At 50.9% G+C, this 15,051-nt stretch overlaps 1 protein-coding gene and 1 non-coding gene across 6 annotated transcripts in view; one reads left to right on the plus strand and one right to left on the minus strand.

Moving 5' to 3' along the window:
* Positions 1 to 15,051, minus strand: part of LOC135917315 (DNA primase large subunit-like) — a 77,176-nt gene that overhangs the window by 36,124 nt on the left and 26,001 nt on the right. The window lies entirely within an intron of this gene.
* On the plus strand, positions 8,359 to 8,430 carry TRNAM-CAU (transfer RNA methionine (anticodon CAU)). Its single transcript has one exon. It is a non-coding gene; the product is annotated as a tRNA-Met (tRNA).

Raw genomic sequence — 15,051 nt, forward strand, 5'->3', positions numbered from 1 at the left:
ACTCAAGAGTATGCATGTGGCGTAAGCTGTCCTTCAAACCAGGTACCGATGCACGTGCACGTGCTTGCGGTGGTCGACGCTACACGAGCGCCTCCGCCGTACCTGAATGCGACGGACACGCCGAACCCTAGTCCAGCGCACGTGATTATTCAGAAGCCCTCTCTCACTATCACTGCCCCACATCCTTCCCCACGTGTAGGGTAGCAAACTGAACGAAGTCTTTACGAACTTTAGTAAACACACCCCGCTCCTACCCTCGTTTTTCCTTCCCTTTTTCTCGGCTCTCTTTCTTTCTTCGCTGCGAGAGAGCTCGATCCGCCTTCCATCGCTTTCCTGTGCTGCCCTCTGCCGCACGCCGCTCGAAACGTTCTGGAAGGCCGCCGGGGCTTCCGCCGATTGATTTATGTATACCTGCGCCCGTGTGAAGTGAGCGCCGGCCGTGCGTTTCGTGGATCGCGAATAATGATTAATGGCTTCTTCAAAGCAGCATGTCGTTCCTGCAAGCCACTGGGCTTATAAGCAGGCCCAGCTGCGCTGTTGTGCTGACAGTGCGGCCGAGTTCCGTCAGCCGACACGGCTGCCTTGGAGTTGTCGCCGATTTCTGCACTTGTATCTCTCGCTTTTCGTATTGCCTTTACACATTACTTGGATATTTCGCATATTCGAGAAGTCTTCCGAGGGCAGCCTTCCTTGTCGTAGTTACCAAAGCGGTGCATTCGTTTACATCGACGTCTACATCCACAGATCGTTAGCTTCAAATATTGCGGAAAGGGCGCATCGCTGATATGAAATGATGTCAAAACATAGCATGCATATATATATATATATATATATATATATATATATATATATATATATATATATATATATATATATATATATATATATATATATATATATATATATATTATAATACCGAGACCGATCAAGTTGCCCAGCGCTGTTTATTCCAAAAAGGCAGCGCCCGCAGCTCACGCGCGAAGAAGTCGAAGAAGAGGGAAGATGATGATGGCTATGTACAAATGAAAACGACGAAGTACGTTAATAGTGCTTACACTAACTTCCCCCCGTCATGGAAGCGGCCAGCCTGGCCGCAGATTAGAGATTATCTAAACGGGGAGTGAAGGGCTTCATCCGCGACACGTGAACGATTTCGGCATTCCGGCGGCGCCGGTCAGTGACGGAGTGTACTGGGCGGACGAGATAGTTCACTGCAGATGTTTGCTGCACAACGGTGTATGGACCAATGTAGCGTGGAAGGAACTTCTCACAGAGGCCTGGGGTGCGGACTGGAGTCCAAAGCAGGACTTGGTCTCCAGGGTGAAAACGTAGGTCACGGCGTTTGTTGTCGCAGTAACGCTTGCGCTCAGCTTGGGTAGCTTCTGTGCTTTGCTGGGCGATTTGACGGCAATGTGCAACTCGGGCAGCAAAATCTTCTGGAAGCGACGCGTTAGGCGAAGAAGGTGCGAAAAATAGTTCTCTGTCGAATATGGTGGAAGGAGATCGTCCATACACAAGGAAGAAAGGGCTGTAGCCGGTAGTCCGTTGAATAGCAGTATTATATGCGAATGTCACAAAAGGAAGAATTTTATCCCAGTCAGTGTGGTCAGGACGGATGTACATGGCAATCATGTCAGACAGCGTACGGTGGAAGCGCTCAGTAAGGCCATTTGTTTGCGGATGATAAGTAGAAGTAGATTTGTGGACGGTATTAGTGGCTCGAAGAACTTCCTCGAGAACTTGTGAAATGAACGCCTTGCCACGGTCACTGAGAAGAACGCGAGGAGCCCCGTGGCGCAAGACGATGGCGCGCAAGAAAAAGTCGGCGACCTCAGAAGCGGTGCCGGATCGCAGAGGGGCAGTCTCGGCATATCTTGTTAAATGGTCGACTGAAGTGACAATCCAACGGTGACCGGAGGGTGTCAACGGCAAGGGACCATATAAATCAATGCCAACAAATTCAAAAGGTGCGTCCGGGCAAGGGAGAGGTTGTAGTAAACCGGCAGGAGGGGATGTCGAGCGTTTGCGGTGCTGACATGACGCACAAGAGGCAATGTATTTGGCCACCGTTGTTGATAGGCCAGGCCAGAAGCAGCGGGTCTTTATGCGGTCGTAAGTCTTGTGGAAGCCTAAGTGGCCAGCCGATACATCGTCGTGAAGTGCCTCTAATACCCGCAAGCGAAGGCAGCGAGGTAGAACTGGGACCCACCGGTGACCTGTTGGGTGGTAAAGGTAGCGGTGTAGCACGCCACCTTGAAGGCGGAATTGTCGAAGTTGGCGTCGCAAGCGGCTGTTGGGTGGTTCGGTGAACCCACTAAGGCGATCCATGAGAGCTCGACAGTAGGAGTCGGCCCGCTGAAGCGAGACGAAATCAGAGCGTGATGAAAGCGTAACTTGGTCCAGGGGCGTTATCGAGAGTTGGTGGGAGGCAAGCGTATCATCGGAACGACGTGGTTGGGAAGACGACGGCGCGTTACCGGGAGAGAGTGAGAGTGGGCAGCGAGACAATGCGTCTGCATCATGATGGCGTTTTCCAGACTTGTATGTTATAGTGAAGTCATATTCCTGCAAGCGCAGTATCCAGCGTCCTAAGCGTCCTGACATGTTTTTCATTGATGACAGCCAACACAGAGCATGATGGTCAGTGACGATGGTGAAGTGGCGGCCGTAAAGGTATGGGCAAAATTTCTGAATCGACCAAACGATAGCCAGGCACTCTTGCTCTGTAATGGTGTAGTTCCGCTCAGCTGGAGAAAGTGTTCGGCTGGCATATGCTATGACTTGCTCTTTAGATTCTGTATTACGTTGCAGAAGTACTGCGCCAATACCTTGTGCACTTGCGTCAGTATGGAGTATGGTGGGGGCACGATTATCGAAGTGGCGAAGCACTGGTCCGGAAGTAAGATGCCGCTTGAGAGCTTGAAAAGCCGACTCGCAGTCGCTAGTCCACGTGAAAGAGGCACCGGTAACCAGTAGCTTGTGTAGAGGAGCTGCTATTGCTGCGAAGTTGCGTATAAATCTACGAAAATATGACGCCAAGCCGAGGAAACTACGTAGATCTTTCTGTTGCTGGGGGCGAGGAAACTGAAGAACGGCACTAATCTTTTCGGGGTCAGGCTGGATGCCAGCTTTTGAGACGACGTGACCCAATACTTTTATTGTTTTGCTTGCAAATTTGCATTTTTTTGTATTGATTTGGAGACCAGCATTCGCAAGGCACTTGAGAACTTCGTCTAATCGATGAAGATGTTGGCTGAAGTCAGACGAAAAGATGACAATATCGTCCAGATAACAGAGGCATGTCTTCCATTTTAGACCACGAAGGACGTTGTCTATCATGCGTTCAAATGTGGCAGGAGCATTACAAAGGCCAAAAGGCATCACGTTAAATTCATAAAGGCCATCCGGTGTAGCGAATGCGGTCTTTTCTTTGTCAGTCTCGTTCATCGGAATTTGCCAATATCCTGACCGAAGATCAAGGCTGGAGAAATACTCCGCCCCTTGTAGTGTGTCCAAAGCGTCGTCAATTCGAGGGATTGGATATACGTCCTTGCGTGTAATCTTATTGAGCGCTCGATAATCCACGCAAAAGCGAACTGAGCCATCTTTTTTCTTTACCAGGACCACGGGAGACGCCCATGGGCTAGATGAAGGTCGTATTATCTTCCGCGCAAGCATGTCAGCAACCTGTTGTTCAATGACCTTTCGTTCCGACGGCGATACACGATAAGGGCGTCGTCGTATAATAGCGGAACCATCGGTTTCGATGTGGTGTGTAGCCGCAGGAGTTTGGCTCAACACAGGGGAACAGCTGTCGAAACAGGCTTTGTGTTTTGCCAAGACCACCATTAGGGCTTCGGACTGCGCGGCTGTTAGGTCAGAACCAAGAACAGCTGGAGGAGGGAAAGAATCATCCAAACCTGAGGTTGGGGCTGGCGATGAAGAAGGGCAAAGCGTGACTAGAGAGATAGGTTGAGTGTCGGCGAGGGTTGCCACAGTCATCCCTTTGGGCAACATCACAGGATCTGGGGTCGTGTTGCAAGCAGACAGAAGGGCGCAGCCGCGTGAAAACCGGACGAGACAGGTGGCAATGAGAATTCCGCGAGAAGTACAGCGGGAAGAAGGGGCGACTAGGGCGTCTCCGTCGGCGATTTGACTGGAAGTTTCGGCTACAACGTCTTCGTGACCAGGACGCAGGACGTAGTCGGCAGCGATGGTCAAGTTCACGCATGAAAGTGAAGAGTCCGCAACAGGTTCAAGCTCTGTATCCGTGATGTGGACAACTTCCTCTCTACATGAAATGACGGCTGAAGCAGAATGTAGGAAGTCCCAACCCAGTATAATTTCATGGATACACGTTGGAAGGATGAGAAACTCGATGTGGTGGCGTATGCCGTCGATGAGAACACGAGCAGTACACTGTCCGTCAGGGTGAATGAATGCATTATTAGCACCACGCAAAATAGGTCCAAGATAAGGCGTTTTTACTTTACGGAGCCGCGAACACAGATCACTCCGCAGAACAGAAACGGCGGCACCGGTATCGATGAGAGCTAACGCGGGAACACCTTCGACAGTCACAGAAAGCATGTTGGCCGGGCGAACAGGAGGAATTTTTGAAGACCGATAAGAAGCAGTTTCCCCTCCAAAAACTGCAACAGTTAGTTTTCCGAGTGCTGGTCGACAAAATGGGAAGTGGGGCGAAGCGGTGATGTAGAGCGCCGGTAAGGGGATGGAGAACGACGTCTGGCCGAACGGGAACTATGAGGCAGATTGGGAGCAGCTGGTGGAGACGGAGAACGCTGTGGCGGGGACGAGTACGGTCCGGGATAGTAGTCGGCTGATCGGCGAGTGCGGTCTCTTTCATGCTCAGCATAGCCTCGCCTTTCATCCTGCTGGCGCCGGCGGCAGAAGCGGGATATATGGCCGCGTATACCGCAGTAAAAACAAACCGGACGAGGTGGACGCCACTGAGGGTACGATGGCGCAGCAAGTGCTCTGGGTCCCATCGAAGCCAAATGGTCATAGGAAACGCCAGTAGGCACGGAAGGCACGGAAGGCACGGTAGGGGTGGGTAGCGAAACAACATCCGCGTAGGTAGGTGTGGAGCGCGCTACCGGAGCAAGATGCGTCGTGGGTGTGGTCATCGCTGTCAACTCCTGCTTTACGACCTCGCGCAAGTCGAAGGTGGGGGATGGGGCGCAGGCAGCAGGTGGACGGCTGAGGTCTTGTAGGTGAAGCTCTTCGCGGATGATGGTGCGGATAAGAGCACGTAGATCTGGAGAATGGGGAACCTGAGGATCGCTGCTGTCATGTGGAAGACGAATAGACTGCAGCTCGTCGAGGCGTTGACACGTTGAAGTGATGTCTTGGACAGAAGCCGGATTTTGCACGATTAAGGCGTTGAATGCGACAGGCCCAATGCCTTTTAAGATGTGGCGAACGCGTTCGGCTTCCGTCATGCTAGGATTCGCACGGCGGCACAGAGCCAAGACATCCTCTATGTATGAGGTGTAAGACTCTTGGGCAAGTTGGCGCCGCGTTCCCAGCTTCTGTTTGGCGACTTCTGCACGGCCAGACGAGGAAGCGAATATTTGCCGCAGCTTCGAGGTAAACGTGGACCAATCCGCGATGTCGGATTCGTGGTTGAAATACCACGTCTTTGCAACACCGGTCAAGTAGAAGGCGACGTGCCTCAATTTCTGGGTGTCATTCCACTTGTTACAAGAACTCACGCGGTCGTAGTGGTCGATCCAATCGTCTACGTCATCACCGCGGAGTCCTGCGAAGACAGGGGGATCGCGCTGAGGGCTCGTCACAGTCCAAGAGGGCGCCGCAGGCGGGGTCGTCTCTACAGTGGTAGGGTTAGAGGCGCCGGAAGGGCCGGGGTTGGAAGTGTCCATTGTTGTAGGGGTAGCTGGGTGCAGGCGGCGACCGGAACGGAGCTCCAGGGAGGACGGGAACGCGAGAGGACGTCGGGATCTTGACGTACCTCCACCACTTTATAATACCGAGACCGATCAAGTTGCCCAGCGCTGTTTATTCCAAAAAGGCAGCGCCCGCAGCTCACGCGCGAAGAAGTCGAAGAAGAGGGAAGATGATGATGGCTATGTACAAATGAAAACGACGAAGTACGTTAATAGTGCTTACAATATATATATATATATATATATATATAGCCTTCGGGAAGAGATACAGCACAGCGTTGTGTCGCCACTTGTCGCTTATTTTGCGCGCAGTGCCATGCGAAATAAAGATTAGTTGATTTCAAATAGCTAAGGGGAGAACTGAACTATAAAAGCAGTTTCCTTCGTCCTAACTACTTATTTTTAAATTCAGGTCGACCGGTTGCGGGTGCACTATCTAGATCTCGACTGTGCCATGACCTAACCTTCAAAATTCACGTGCGCAGCTTGAGAGGGCCGAAGCTCGAGCATTTCAACTTCGAAGGCACGCTTCGACATGTTTTGAGCGCCAGTAATTACATATGCAAGGGAAAGGCGCTACGGCTATATCGCGTTATCCCTTCGACGGCCGAACGTGCGGGGGTTCGTCGTGCATGTATATCGTGCACGATTTCGTCGGCGCCGTCGACAGGAAAGTCGGTCGCGCTACGACAACTCGCTCTCGTCGGTTGTGCCGTTGTCGGCCTGGTATCGTAAAATGGTCTCGGCGACACACTGCGCTGAATTGTCGGCCAATCGGTGACGTCAGCGCCTTAACTGTCGGTCTCGTATCGCACAGTGTTACCGCGCCTTAAACGAGTGCGTGAAGTCAGGAGCGCGCTGCCACCACCAGCAAGTGAGGGCCGACGTTGCAAAGAAGACTTCTTTAGCAGCCTGATGTTTTTAAAGTGTCGGCCAAGTGTATAGGCGCGGTTATTCGACAAATTTGCTAGCCATCAACGAAAGGCGGCAATGCGCGGTTCACGGCGCAGTCCGGACGAAGCAGCCGAGGCGCGCTTTTCTGGTTTAAAGTGGGTAGTTGCAGCTCTTGCGCTATCTAGACGCACGTTTTCGGCACAGCACCGACGTAGATCAACCAGTGGGGTTGCAACGCGGTTCACGGCACGAGTGTTCGCTGCAGTGCGCGTCCGTGCTGCCTTTTCTCTCTTTCTTTCTTTTTTTTTTTCCTTCAGCGCTCCCCCGAGATCTGGCCGCGCGACCCTTTCAAAAACTCACGACAAAACCGCTAGGGCAGGGCGCATGCGCCATCGCGCCGCGAAAGAAAAGGCGGAAGAGCTCTCCTCTTCAACAACAACGACCCGTGCGGAAAGGCCAGAAAGGGGTTGAGGGGAGGGGGGGGGGGGGACTGCACGCTTTTTCGGGAGGAGCCTCACCTGCGCCGCCCTACCTGCGAGTATGTACTGCTTGTCCCTCCTCCACGGGCTGCCGAACGTGCCTCGTTCATCGTTCAAACGGCCTCATTCAGTAACCCCGGCTATGGTGGCTAGCCACCATACCCCGGCACTCCGGCTACGGGAAAAAAAGCTTTCAACAACTTGTTTATGTGTATACATGGCGGTAGAGCAATTGTGGGCGTTGATACCCAAAAAATAAAAGAAAAACTTTCTTTTTTTCCCCCTTTCTGCTGTGTTCGCCACAACGACGTCCCCTCCCTGGGGACAACGCGACCAAGGTCGTCAGAAGTCGTGCGACGTACGGGCTGACCTTCCGAGTTGAGGTCCCCAGAGAAGGCCTTTTGTTGACGGGAAAGTGTGGGTGGAGTACTCGTGACCTGAGACTGCAATGTGGAAGTCGTGCGAAGACACCGCGCTGCACTCGGGCCGCTTCGAAGTTTGAACGGATCGCCTAGGATGGCGACAAGAGGTTGGCGCGCTACACTCGTGTTTCGCTGGTTCAATCCAATCTGAATTAATTATTTCTTTTACGAAATGGAACCGTTTCTGTAAAAATTCACCGAATAAAGGATGTACGAGCAGCATGCCACTTTTTTTTCAACATTGGTTTCTATCGGGAATTATGTTTTGCGCATTGCGGTCGCATCCGCTAACATATTCGTGAACACACACACAGATATATTTATATGCTGGTTTCGCTTCTTGGATTTGTGTCCGCAATTCTGGCATAAGCAGGGAGCCATTGGCTATATTTCGTTATTGAAACTTGGTATGAATTATAGACTGTGACTCATAAATCATTTCTACATTGAATAAAAAGTACAGCAAGTATAATTTCCCCCTACATTTCCTTGACTTCGCACGGTTATTAATAAAAAAAATCTAGCACCCTCCTCCACCAGTGCGAGTCCTGACTTACCGTTCAAAAACCGCGCCTTTCAGGATCGATATCCTTCCGCACTGATGCCTACAGCTCCGTTTCACCGCAGTTCCCGTGCAGCAGAGTGGCGCAGTGGAAGCGTGCTGGGCCCATAACCCAGAGGTCCGTGGATCGAAACCACGCTCTGCTACGGTTTTTTTTTTCCGGGTAACTATTTCTTTTTTTTAAGCTACGTTTTTTTTTTTGCGCAAGCACAACTAACGCGATATCAAAGTTATTTTTATATGCAGCACAAAAAAAAAAGTTACCTCGCTTTTCTCATGACGGCAGAGGCGGGCGCGACCGTGGATGATGCAATACCAACTTCCCGCTGTTGCGATCGGAGAGTTGGCACGCGTTCTTTTTTCGCACACCACCGGAGCGAGAAAAAAAAAAAAGCAGTATCACCTGCGCCGGAAATTTCTTTCTTTCTTTCTTTCTTTCTTTCTTTCTTTCTTCCTTTCTTTCTTTCTTTCTCTCTCTCTCTCGCTTTTCTTTTTCTTTCTCTCTCTTTATTCTCTCTCTCCCTCTCCAGGTTTTGATGAGGGAGAAATGCAGAAACGCTCGCGTGCTACATAGTAAGTACTTAGGTGCATGTCAATAGAACCGTCAAATTGAAAATATTATTTAAATTGAATAACCGTCATAGCAGGTCAAATTAAATTGGAGTCCCCCCCACTACGAGGTGCGTCACAACCAGGTCGTTGTCTGACAGGTAAATTAAACACCGGAATTATTATTATTGTGTGTGTGGTCTTTTTTTTTTTACATTTACGGCAAACCTGCACATAGCTCAACTTCCTTTTTTCTTATTATGGTGTTGAAAAGTCAAGCTACATTCCTGTGATATATCCGGGATAGCTCTTAAAGTTTCATTATGTGTCTTTTTTTCTTTTTCTTATGATACGCAAATAAACTACTTTACATTTCGTTATATGCGGGCTTTTACGGTATTGCTTTTGTATTGTCATATACAGGTGTTTTGTATTGTATTGTCATATACAGGTGTCCCCAATGGACGTCGATAACATAAGCTCACCCAATGGTCTGTAACAGCACTAATATGACGTCGTACAACTTTATAAACACCAAACTATTGCACGTCAATTCGAGCACGCACTGAAGTTTTACTAATCAGAATTAGCATAAGTTGTCGGGTTTTACGGGCCAAAACCACGATCTGATTATGAGGCACTATGCTGGCCTCGCGGATCGCACTTGACGGGATCAAAGCGTCCGCTGTCCAGCTAGATAACGGGTCGAACGCAGTTGAACATTTAAAACAAACTTTAATTACTCTGAGAAGGTCAAAAAAGCAAGTCAAAAATACACAAAACGTTCAGTTTTAGCCCCTTAAAAAAGTGGTCCGGTCTCTAGGGCTGGTGGGGCGAGTCTGCCCGTCCCGCGCTTTTCCAACTGCGGTTTCCATCCCCGTCGCCGCCCCCAGGCACGGGAAACAACAGCCGACACCCCGAAGCGTCGTCACTGGAACCGAACGGAGGGAGCGGAGTCATTTCTATCGCGCACAGCTTGGAGTCCGCGGGGGGCCAGTGAAAGAGAAAGCCATAAAAGTAAGGAAGGCTCGCTTCCCTCTTGAAAGAAAAGTCTGGCCGTGAATTCGCGACGCGCACAGAACACTCCCCGTCTGGTGTCTTTAGTTGTTAAGACGCCACCACTATATCACGGTCACAGCAAACGCACAACTTCTGTTGTTGGTCGGAAGAATGTTTTCACAACCCCGTCTTTGGCTGTTTTCAGCTCGACCTTGCGCACCCTTCCATCTGCGCTGGGCAGGCTTCGTGTTATCACTCCGACGGGCCAGTCGTTGCGGGTTGCTTCTTTATCCCTGAGTAGAACGACGTCGCCTTCTTTGAGGTCGGGTTTTGCTGCTTGCCATTTTCGGCGTTGTTGCAAAGTAGTGACATACGTTGTGCGCCAGCGCTTCCAGAACTCGTCAGCCAGGTTTTGCACGAGACGCCAATGCCGTTTGTAGAGGTTGCTTGTATCTAACTGCCCAGTTGTTACAGATGCGCTTCCGTGTTTTTGGGTTAAGAGTGTCGCCGGAGTTAGGATTGTGGGATCTTCGGGGTCAGACGAAGTAGGAGTTATGGGCCTGGCATTAATGATGGCCGCAACTTCTGCCAAAAAGGTTGCAAGAATGTCATGCGTGAGTCGTTGATGACGTGACTGCATGAGCATTGAGTCAAGAATGCGACGTGCAATGCCTATCATCCGCTCCCACGCACCGCCCATATGGGACGCGTGCGGTGGATTGAATATCCATTTGCAGCCGTTTCCGCTGAGGAACTTGCCTATTTGTGAGCGATGAATGCCCTCTGCGCTGATTCCAAGTTCTCTGCAAGCTCCGATAAAATTGGTCCCGCAGTCAGAGCGTATTAGCTTGACGGGCCCGCGCACTGCTAGGAACCTTCGGAAGGCATTAATGAAACTCGACGTATCCATTGATTCGATCAGCTCAATGTGCACTGCGCGAATGCTTAAGCAAGTGAACATGAGTGCCCAGCGCTTGCTGTTTGCAACACCACCTCTCGTTCGGCGAGAGACAATCATCCAGGGACCGAAAACATCGATTCCAACATTCGTGAAAGGAGGATCTGTGCTGATTCGGTCTGCCGGAAGGTCAGCCATCTTCTGGTCGTGAAAGCGCCCTCGCAGCTTCTTGCATGAAATGCATGCTTGCAGCACGGATGAGATACTCCTTTTACCTCCGACGATCCAATACCCAGCAGCTCGTACGGCTCCTTCTGTGAAGTGTCGGCCCTGGTGTTGCACGCATTCATGGTGGTGGCGCACGAGAAGCTTCGCCACATGGTGCCGACCTGGCAATAAGAGAGGGTGTTTCTCGTCGTCTGGAAGGTCGCTTCTCTTCAAGCGGCCGCCGACGCGGATCAAGCCGTTGGCGTCTAAGAATGGGTCAAGCCTTCGAAGCGAGCTTGTCTTGTGAACCTGCTCTCCTCTCTGGATACAGCATATCTCTTCGTAAAATGCGTCCTGCTGTACTGCGCGAATGATGACGAGCCTGGCTTTGGAGAGCGCCTCTACGGGAGCTACCTCTCCTTGTGATGCGTTCTTTGCGCGATGGGCAACCTGGATCAGACTTGCTACAGCACGAGTGAGAGATTTCCAGTTCGAGAGTCTATGAAAGCGTTCAGCTCCGAGTCGCTGTCGTTTGTTCACCTCCGTCGCCAGAGTGCAGACTTCAGGGCGTATTTCTTTGTCTTCATCAGGATTTAAGAGGATGAAGCTCGACGACCGTGCTTCCTCTTCTCGTCGTGAGAGAAAATCAGGTCCGGACAACCAGTTCGTGCTCTTAAGCTGTGCTGCTGGAATAGCTCTAGTGGCGTGGTCTGCTGGATTTTCGTCTGTGTGAACGTATTTCCATTGTTCAGGTTGCGTGCTGCTACGTATCCGCTGCACCCTGTTGGCCACATACACGTAGAACCTTCTTGTTTCGTTGCATATGTAACCCAAGACCACTTTGCTATCCGTGTAGAACGTGACCGAGTTCGGCTGGAAGTCCAATTCTCGTAGTATAGAATCGGTCATCTCTACAGCAAGCACTGCTGCACACAACTCAAGCCTTGGGATGGTGTGTTCTGGTTGTGGAGCAAGCTTGGCCTTTCCCATGACAAATCCGACGTGTCTGTTTCCTTGCTTGTCAGTCACGCGTAGGTATGCCACAGCTGCGACGGCCCTTGTGGACGCGTCTGAAAATACATGAATGTCCTTGCTTTCGGCTTCAAGCGTCGAGACTGGCGCGTACGTTCTTCGCACGTGAAGGTGCTGTAGTGTCTGGAGAGAGTTCTTCCACTCGTCCCATCTTTGCTTTTTCTCGTCCGAAAGCGGTGTGTCCCAGTCATAACCCTTCGTCACGAGGTCACGGAGAAGGTACTTGCCTTGAACCGTTATTGGAGCCACAAACCCTAGTGGATCGTAAAGGCTGTTGACGGTCGACAGCACTCCTCGCCGCGTATATGGCCTGTCCTGACGAGGAGCCCTGAAGACGAAGCTGTCGTCGCCTATGTCCCACAGTAGACCGAGACTTCTTTGCGTAAGCGACGCGTCTGTGCCGAAGTCGAGGTTCTTCACTCCCTGGGCGTGGTCCTCTCGAGGAAATGCATTCAGCACATTCTGCTTATTCGAAGCTATCTTGTGCAGCCTTATGTTAGCTGTTGCAAGCATTTTCTGCGTTCTTTGCAGCAGACTAATGGCATCTTCTTCGCTTGGAAGAGACTTAAGCCCATCGTCGACGTAGAAATCTCTTTCAACGAACTTCCTGGCATCTTCACCAAATCGTAGGGCAGCTTGTTGGGCAGTCCGTCGAAGGCCATACGTTGAAACAGCTGGCGATGGGCTGTTGCCGAAAACGTGAACCTTCATTCGGCACTCTATGATTTCTCTGGAGATATCGTTGCCCTTAAACCAGAGGAACCTCAGGTAGTTCTGATGGTCCTCGCGAACCATGAAACTGTAGAACATTTGCTGGACGTCCGCTGTAACCGCAACTGGTTCTTGCCGGAAGCGTATCAAAATCCCCACAAGGTTATTCGTCAGGTCAGGGCCGGTCAGGAGAACATTGTTCAGAGATACCCCTTCATACAGAGCGCTGGAGTCAAATACGACTCGGATTTGATCAGGCTTCTGGGGGTGGTGAACGCCGAATATGGGCAGATACCAACATTCTTCGTCCACGTGAAGTGGTGGAGCTTCCTCCGCATGACCCTTGATGAAGAGCTCGTTCATGAAGTTCACGAAACGTTCCCTTGTTTCAGGATTTTTTCGCAGGGTACGCCGTAGCGAGAGCAGAAGAGACAGAGCTTGTTCTCTGTTGTTCGGAAGCCGACTTCTCGGTGTGCGAAAGGGGAGAGGGGCGACCCAATTGTTTAATTTGTCTTGGGTGAATTCACTGTTCATTATCTTGAGGAATGTCTTGTCTTCCATGGAGAGAGCACGCTGGTTGTCAAACTCTGTTGTCTCGAAAAGATTCGGGGCCAGGTTGTCATCCAATGTTGCTGCCAATCGTAAATCTTTTGAGACCTTATCCGCAGAGTAGAGAATCGGTGCCTCCCTAACAAAGAAATGTCTTGGGCACGGCTCGAAAAGAGATGGTCGCCCACTGTCCAGCACATGGGTCTTGAACACGTTGACGCTGCCCGTCTTCCGCGTTCGACCAACGCAAACATCACCGACAATGACCCATCCGAGGTCGAGCTTCTGAGCATACGGCGCGTCGTGGGGTCCGTTGATTGTCTGACGAACCTTGTGAGCTCTTAGGATGTCCCGGCCAAGGAGGAGCAGTATTCCAGCCTCCTCAAGAGGCGGAATGTGATTTGCTACTGACTTCAAGTGCGGGTAGTGCCTTGCAGCGTCAGGTGTCGGAATTTCCTCTCTGTTTTCTGGAATTGCCTTGCACTCGAGGAGAGGTGGAAGAGGAAACTTGACTTCGCCTGACATGCTCTGCACGAAAAAACCATGAGCGACTCTTCCAACCACTTCAGTACTGCCGGAGCAAGTGCGGAGCGTGTATTGCGTAGGCGTCCCCTTCACTCCGAAATCGTTGAGGAGTTCTGGCCTAACCAACGAGCGATTACTCTGGTCGTCAAGAATCGCGTACGCTCTAACTGTCTTCTCAGGCTGAGTCTCATGGGTGACCTCTACGAGGCAGATTTTGGCACACGACCTTGTGCTGTTGTCAGCGTTTGCCACTTCAGTACACCTAGATGTGACTCTTCTTTCTGAGTCATCTGTGGTACTGTCATCAGACCCACTAGCCCTTGACGGCTCTGAGCTTGGCGGTGCTGGGTGAAGCGCTGTGGCGTGGTCGGCGCTGTCGCATATGAGGCATATCACAACTGCCTGACATTGCCACTGCATGTGGTTCTTGGATGAGCAGCATCGTAGGCAGATCCCTTGCTTCTTTATGAAAGATTGCCGCTCTTCCAAGGTTTTCTCACGGAAGGCGCGACACCTTTCCAAAGGGTGAGGTTTCTTGTGATATGGACACCACCTTTTCAAGTCCCTCGATTCCGGTTGCTGTTCGTTAGCAGTGGCATCTTGATAATTCTTGGCAAAAACAGGATCCACTTCTGTTTTCCTCGCTGACACAGATGATCTTTGCCGCGTGGTCTTGGTACCATTGTTTTCCTTCCTTTGATTGAATTCAGACGAGGCATTTTGTGGATGCAAGATGAAACTCGGGTCGTTCCTCATGCTGGCCTGATCTCTAACAAATTTGCTAAAGAAAGAAAAGGGTGGAAATGCAGTGTGGTGATCTTTCTTGTATTTCGACCCCGCCGACATCCAATTTTCTTGAAGTCCAGATGGCAACTTCGAAACAATTTTGTTGACCCCTCTTGCGGTATCCAAATAGCTAAGACCGGCAAGATACGGGTCAGTTTTTGCAGCCTCGAGTTCTAGCAGGAGGTCGCCAAGTTCCTGGAGTCTGGTATTTTCCCGGTAAGATATCTTCGGGAAGTCTTCCAGCCGCTTCAGTAGTGCATCCTCAATTGCCTCAGGGCGCCCAAAGACGTCGTCGAGCCGTTTCCACACAACGTTCAAGCCCGTTGAAAAGTCATCCACGTGCACCGATTTCAACCTCCGAGCCTGATTTGACGATTCAGGGCCAAGCCATTTGATGAGGAGGTCTAGCTCTTCTTGGGCAGAAAGACCTAGATCTCTGACGACACCTTTGAACGATGATTTCCAAGCGCGAAAGTTCTCAGGTCGATCATCAAACTTGATAAGACCGCTT

The sequence above is a fragment of the Dermacentor albipictus genome, chromosome 9, assembly GCF_038994185.2.
Source record: "Dermacentor albipictus isolate Rhodes 1998 colony chromosome 9, USDA_Dalb.pri_finalv2, whole genome shotgun sequence".
Classification (NCBI taxonomy): Eukaryota; Metazoa; Arthropoda; class Arachnida; order Ixodida; family Ixodidae; genus Dermacentor; species Dermacentor albipictus.